Source organism: Rhea americana, unplaced genomic scaffold (assembly GCF_003343005.1).
Source record: "Rhea americana isolate MKP2758 unplaced genomic scaffold, rheAme1 scaffold_35, whole genome shotgun sequence".
NCBI lineage: Eukaryota > Metazoa > Chordata > Aves > Rheiformes > Rheidae > Rhea > Rhea americana.
Window position 1 is genome coordinate 1,526,414 of NW_028186479.1, and position 7,500 is coordinate 1,533,913.

General features: G+C 39.0%; 1 protein-coding gene across 1 annotated transcript in view; it reads left to right on the forward strand.

The window, feature by feature from the left end:
* CMC1 (C-X9-C motif containing 1) overlaps positions 1–7,500 on the forward strand; it is a 30,935-nt gene that overhangs the window by 15,055 nt on the left and 8,380 nt on the right. The window lies entirely within an intron of this gene.

Genomic DNA, 7,500 nt, shown 5'->3' on the forward strand with positions numbered 1-7,500 from the left:
TTTTTTTTTTTTTTTTTCTTTTTTTTCTTTAACTTTCATGTCTAGCAGCAGACCTAGGTTGTAACTGAAGAACAAACAGAACTATTTTCTGGAACCAGAGTTATTTGACATATTTCCCATTTCATCAACTTTTTTTCCTTTATGTTCCAAAATACTTGATATATAAGGCTAAAAGGGAAACCAGGCAAATAATCCCAACACTATAAACTTGAATTTGTAAATTGAAGACTTGCAGCCAGTCTGCTGTGCAAGAAAACAGATGCTATGCAATAAATTAATACTAAGCTGAATAATAAACAAGATTTATTATTAAAGGTCTTTAGTGCAAAGACAGTGATTTCAGACTTTCAAATGCTTGTTTTCTTTCTTTGTTTAAATGAGGCCTTTGCGTGTGTTTTCTTTTGTTGTTCTCTTTTGCACACATCTGAGTTTTGYTGGGTTGAGAACTCAATCTCTGGTTGGGCAGTGGTGATTAACCTACACTAAATAGGCAGCAGTAATGTGATTTGAGAATAAAAGCTTTCATTTCTTTTAAATGAGGGGAAAAAAAAAGATTGAAGGAAATAGTTTACATAATCTGTAAACTAGTTAAGGAGCTGAATATTTATGCAGGTTGAAATTGAAGCTTAGTTGCCCTCTAGGGGTTTTGCATTAATACAGCATATGCTAGCTTTTGGGTGTGGGGTGGGATGTTTTGGGGTTTTTTGTTGTTTTTTTTCCCCCTAGAATAAAGGTGAGAGAATTCTTTGGAAAAACTTACATACTGAAGAATCTGTTGGTGATGGAGGCATGTGTGCATGTGCATTCAGAATGCAAAGCTCAATTACTTAAGAACCCAGACAAGGGAGAAAAGATTTGGGGACAGATTCTGATCTTGTCATTTTATACTAGCAACAAAGGTACTCAAGGTCATTCCATCATAGCACTAAGAGGTCCCAACAATGGATGGTGCTTACAGAGAAGTCAGAATATGTCCCATGGAGCTTTCAATCCTAAGTGGACATGGAAGATGGAAGAATGCATGGAGATGCAGGGTGCTGTTGAGAAGGCCTTGGTATTGGTAGTATTGTCTTGTTTCTTAGAGCATAGTTAACAGAAGCTGAGTTATATGATACTTCATGAGAAGAATCATGCCTTGGGAAGACATATGAGTAGAACGGGTTCTGAACTAAAGCTGTATTATTTCTCCTTGTCTAAACTCTTAATGTGCCTCCTTTGCTAATGGCTTTGTAACAGATGCATTGCTAGTTTTTCAGATAAACTCTCTGAAGTACAGTTGTATGGTAAATATGGAAATTAGGTTTATGTGATTATTTTAGCAGTTTTTTTCATAATGGCAGAAAGACTGTGTATTATTCTAAAATATTTTTGAGTCAGACACAAATACTTAAAGACAGGCAGAGTACATACAGCATTTAAACAAGCATTTCATTCCAAAGGAACGCTGTGGAGTTGTCTATAAGAAGTTAGAATTGTCCCCTGAGGGACAATTTCATTATACCAAACTAATTCTGGAGTAGCACCGTTAAAGTCTATAGCATTGCACTCACTATGCCGTTAGTGCACTTAGCCTTTCACTGAAGAACAGCTCCCCTTGTTGAAGAACTTTCATAGCTGACAAATAATTGAGGATTTTATTTTTCTTCCTCTGCCTAGAAGTATTGYATCTTATGCTCTTAGAAATTATATATAGAAATTAACAGATATTACTATTTCTCCATAACTAAGGTTATAAACACATTCATTAATAAAACCACCTTTTACATGTCAAATTCTTTGGCCTGGTACTGTTTGGTTATCACAGCCACTAGTGTCACAGAAGCAGTTGCTGCTGGGGTACTTGGTTATGTGCTCTGTGTGGCTGGGACTGCATCACAGCTTCAGTCTGGCGCCGCTTTGTCAAAACGTATGACTTTCTCAGCAGAGATTTATGTTATCACTTTATTTTTTCATCCTGCTCCCTGATGCTGAATGTCCATACCCAATAGGCGCGTGCAGCAAATGATTCTGGGAAGTGCTGTACCGTACCACAAGACATGGGTTAAGTTAGTGTTTGGGATTTGCATTTTGTTTCCTTCCTACAGTCTGTTTCCTTCTGTGAGTAGACAAGCTTGAGCTGACTGCAATCTTTATGAAAGCTCTTGCACAAATGGTAGCTCTTCTGCACTAAGTTTGTAATAAGCTAATACTCTTACCTTGCTCTAACTGGTGTTGGCCTCATTTTATGTTCAGTTTAATGGCTGTAAAAAGTTTGAAGAAAATATGCTTTATTGGAGCTCTGGGATGATACAGGGCATGGAGGAATTCCTGATCAAGAGGAGAACCATAATTACCCTGTTCATGCATGCGAAGTAGAAGACTCCATGTATAGCAGCTGGCTAATGTGCTGCTATCAAAGATCAAAAGTAGTTTAGTACTTCTTGCCCCAAAGCAACATTTGATGTCTTACATTAGTAAGATATGCCTAGCAGGCCCAGTATGTGGAAGATGGGCATAGCTGATTGCACAGTGCCCTAACCAGCCGACCAGTGATGGAGTTTGCTCAACATTAGAGCTTCAGTGTCTCCGATACAGGAATGCCTGTGAGCAAGTCTGTGTTGGAYGGAAAGTCTGAAAGAACTGCAGGACTCAGTGCAGTGCACACAGTTCATGGGGAGTTTTCCAGGTCCCTTAAAAAAATCCTGAGTTGTACTGCTTTCTTGTTTAAAAGGTTCTTTGTGCAACAATTTCAAAGACACAGGAAGAATATTGAGGCTGGATTATCTGGTGGTCTGGTATTCAGTCTTTTTTAATAATATGGTTATCCTAGTCAGCTTATTTAAAACAAATTCTGATTTACAGAAAATGAAAGATGGATATGTCAACTACTACCAAACTTCCACATCTAGTATATTAAGTAACACCTGAACTTGCTAAATTGTGATTGTGTGCTTTCCTGTCACGTTGTTGAAACTCATCTCTTTAAACCAGGAAATGAATAGGTAGGGAAACCTAAAATTTTGACTTCTTACAGAGTMAATGACATACTTTCTTTTGAAAAAGAAGCTATAAACATAATCATACTGAGGCCACCATTGTAAAGTATAAAGTTCAGAATATAAACATGGATGTTTTATTCAAAAAACTGTGCTGCAGGCTCTGTCATCCATACCAAAGCTGAGTCCATAGCTCATTGAGCAGAAACTCTTACCACAACTCACCACTGGCCTGCACTGGCTACTATTTTTTTTTTTAATATGACTCTAAACATTCTTGCAAACCAGGGTGAATACGGTGTAGCCTGTGCTAGAGATGTCAGGATAGTTGGGAAGGATTCTAGGAAGAACTGTGACTTGTAAGGGAAGGTCACTTCCTCTTTTAAAGGAGGGTAAGTGTATTCATCTTTAATATTGTATCCTTGTTGGAATACCCAGCAGGCCTGAGAATTTTGGTCCTATTCTCTGTCTTTCCCTCACCTCCTCCTCCAGCGGGAACCTTGAACTCAGTTTCRTTCTTTCTTAAAGGGTATTTTGTTTCATTCAGACAGAGGCGGGGAAATAAAAATATTTCTGTAGTTGAGCTTTGAGTAAAAATCATGCAGTTGGAAATAYGGTAACTTGAACTGAGTGTAAAAAAAGCCAACCAAGCAACCAAACAAAAAACCCAACAGTAAACTAGAGCTGGTGTCATGGTGGAGGCACTGCTGTGTAATTGCTTCTTCAGAAGTTAAATAAATGACCTGCTCTATCTCCACCATGTGGTGGAAAGCCATTACTGCTGTATCAGCCACTCACAGTAAATCTCTGCCTTCCACAGATGTACTTTCTTTTCTTGAGAGTTCAATTGAGGAGTCAGTAACTACAGGATAGGGGTGTGTGTGTATGTGAGTCTTTTCTTTTTCTTCTTCTTCTTCTTCTTCTTTTTTTTTTAATCATCTGTTATGTTAACTTCTCAGCTGTCCCTGAGTGGCTCAGCTGCTGCTGAAGGAGGACAAGCAGCAGTGAGGCTACTCTGCGCTGCTCAAGCTGGATGTACTTGTTTATATAGAAGCAGGCAGTGACAGACAGTAGCCATAGGGGAACTTGCATTTGTTCCAGTTCTGCCTCTTCCAGTGCCTGATATGGTAACACTTGATGTCAGAGATACTTAGAACAGGATGGGAAGAAAATTAGATCAAGTCACTCTTAAAGGAAGCAGTTGTTTTTAAAACAGTGTAGTCTAACTAGGTAGCTGTGCTTATTGCAGTGCATATACTTGACAAGAACATTCATAAAGCAAATATTTTTGGGAAACAAATTCTGAGTTACTCAAGTAATCTGTATTCACCTTGCCCAAGTAATGTGTTCACCTTGCTTAAAAGGGACCTTCTCTTTTGTAATTCCAAGGAAAAGATAGCTTGTCTGCTTACCCTGACAAATCTGCATGGTTAGCCCAGTGGATTTTCGTCTTTGAGCACTTAAATCTGCCTCACTTGAGAAAGTGCAGTCACTATGAAGTCTTACTTTTGATAATTATGCCTTTGCTATTTTTCCCCTTGTCTTCTTGTACCTGAGAACATAAACCTGTCTTTGTACTGCTGTGCTCTGGGTGTCTGTCCCAGTCAGTGGCAGGAGGACTTGCTTCTTAGCTCTGAAGAGCTTATCTTATGAGGAACTTACCTCAGAAATATGAAGCGGTACTGTATTTCTGTACATTTGGTGCAAAATGCACACATGTATACAATGCTGACAAATCTGGCAGTGCAGAATGAGAGATCAGATCGGGTGAAGCTTGTGCCCACTGAAGCTCRCAAGAAATTTGTCTCTACATCATCTGCATCAAGCGCGTGTTGAAGTCTGAGTTCTTTTGAAAACCCAGTGAATAAAGGCAATAAAGGCACTCCTAACAAATGCTAAATGACGATGTCTGCCACGACATTTTATCAGCATTCAGCAATAGCCAAGAAAGCACTGTCTGACATTTTAAGGTGTAAGATTTTTTAGAAATCTGTTCTGGCTATGTGATTACTTAGGAAGACATTTTCCATAGTCAGGTTTGATTTGTGAATTTGGAGTTCTTATCAAACTGAAAACTAACTTTAACCTTTTCACCTGTCACCCTGAAAAAGCAGTTTGATCAGATCTTGTGTACCTGTGGTCTGAGTGTAGCATACTAAGTGGTCAGTGAGATGGATTGCAAACTGGCTAAATGGCTGGGCTAGAGCAACCTGCTCTAGCTGACTGTACTTGAGCAAGGGGTTAGATCATTTGGTCCAGAAGTCTCTTCTAAACTCAACTATTCTGTGATATTAGTACTGCTACAGAAAAGTGGAACGGCCTGGGAAGGGGAGGAAGGCAGACTTGCCCTTGTCCAAGCAGCAGGCCTTAGAGTTGTTGAAAATACCATGTTTATATTTTTTCAGATTTTTTTTTAACTCTAATTACTCTCGCCTGGCATGTTTTTGTTAGCCATTGAAATACATGGTTATTTTTGAGTTGTCCCAGTTACTCTGGCTTGAATTACTATTTGGCTATGAATTCCTTGGGTTATTTGTTTAAAGTAAAATAATTCTTTTCTTTCTTAAACTTGCTATTTTTCAGTTTCKTTGACTTATCTCCTACTGCTTGTTAGGAAATTAGGAAGAAAAGTCCCAACAATCTTCTGTGCTGCTAGTGTTGGTTGATTAGGGCAGACAAGTACTTACACAGTGCTGCCTGTGGCTSTGCCTCTGGTCAGAGTTTCTGGATATACTTCTGGCAAACATTCAGAGTTTTCAGACAGTGTCGGCAAATTTTTGACTTTGCTGCCTGTAGTGAGTCCAGTGCAATCTTTGTCATCATATGGGAATGGTACTCTGTCCTCCTCTTTCATGGCTTTCTTAATTTACTCATTATTACTTGGTGCTCGTTTCTTAAACACTTCTTTTTTCCAGATATGCTTTCTCTGAAGATTCTTAGGCTCATAAACAGCAACAAAAACTCTGCTAACTTTTCTGTAATAAACAGAAAAGTAGATCAACAGCTGAATAATGACATCTGTTTTGAATTAAGTGATGTTGGAGAATCCCTACATTTGTTTTCAAGGTCAACATTGTATTGCAATTAAAAAAAAAAACAAACTTTTGAATAGCGTTTGAAATAGAATGTTTACAGAAATTGTTGATTTCCTATGTTCATTTGGAAAGCTCCTTCTAAGCTTTAATTTCAGAAGAGAAATGCTCTTGCCAGATGAGAACAGTTGGCCAAACCCCAAAACTTCTAGTGTCTGTATATTTCAGAGATGTAAATTTTGAAGACTGTTGTTGCTAAGTGAAGGTAGATGGCATTGAAACATCAGAGGCACTGAGAGTGAAACCTTTGCAGAAAACCAGGTCATTTCAGAGTTTGCTGATGGCTTTTGAGGGGAAGCCCAAGAGGGGATGCATCTGTGCCCTTGTTCCCAGCGAGGACACTGCTCTCTGGTTGCTCTCACGAGCAGCATCCCCAGATGCACCCTTGAGCTCACTGTTACAGCTGGTCCTGAGACTTCTGGGGCTGCTATTTGAGTTCATGTCAGTCATTCAGACGRCACTGTTTTCTCAGCTCTGGAGCTAGCCTGGATTATTGTTCTGGGAAAACATCTTTTTTTAGCTATCTCCTCAGCTAATCCCCTTGTGTTGCCACTTGTTTATCTGCTGTCACAAGGCTTCCCAGAGACACGTACGTGAGAGCAGGTTAATGGGATTGTTCTGAAGAAATAATATTTTTCATCTACAGACTGCTTTTATATTGCCTTGGCCTATTAAAGCTATATTAAACAATTGCCAGGAAGAAAGGCAGAGTAGCWGGACAGAGTCTTCTGCATCCAAGGAATACTTTTAGGCCAGTAATGTTTGCAATAGTATTTTGAAAACTTGCTAATGAAAAAGGCATTCATGGTATGACACAAATAACCACAACTACAGTATTTGGGACTCAAGCAGGACTTAAACAAGCCAAGTGCAGATAGATCTTGAAGGAATTCAAATCAGTTTTTTTCTTTCTTTTTTCTTTCTTTCTTTTTTTTTTTTAACAATACAAGTTTACAGTTGATAATGGTGAGGAAGAAACTTTACTTGGGAAAACACTATTCCATAATGTAGACTTTCTTGCACCTTTTTCTGAAGCAGCTGTTACTGGCTTTTGAGGAAGATGGGATGCAGAACAAATGGGCCTGGTGTCAGAGCCAGTCTCTCATTTTCTTATCTTTAATTGTAAGTGGCACCTGAAGCAAAGTCTTCAGGCTTGTTTTAAGGGTATTGATAACACATTCTTTATCCCAAGGCAGTGTGTTTAGAGAAACACAGTTTCTAGYATTGGGGAAATACTGGTCCTCTGTGTAGCACAGTTGTGCCGTCTGCCTTTCTGACAGTTCTCTCTTGCTGTGTGTTCGCTTCTCAGTCCTGAGACAAATGACTTCTCAGCATTTCATACTAGAGTGCAAGATACCCTGTAGTACTGGAGGATCCTCGGTTTGCATTGTGTACTTTAAGACCAAGCTGGTTTTCAATACTGATAGCACACG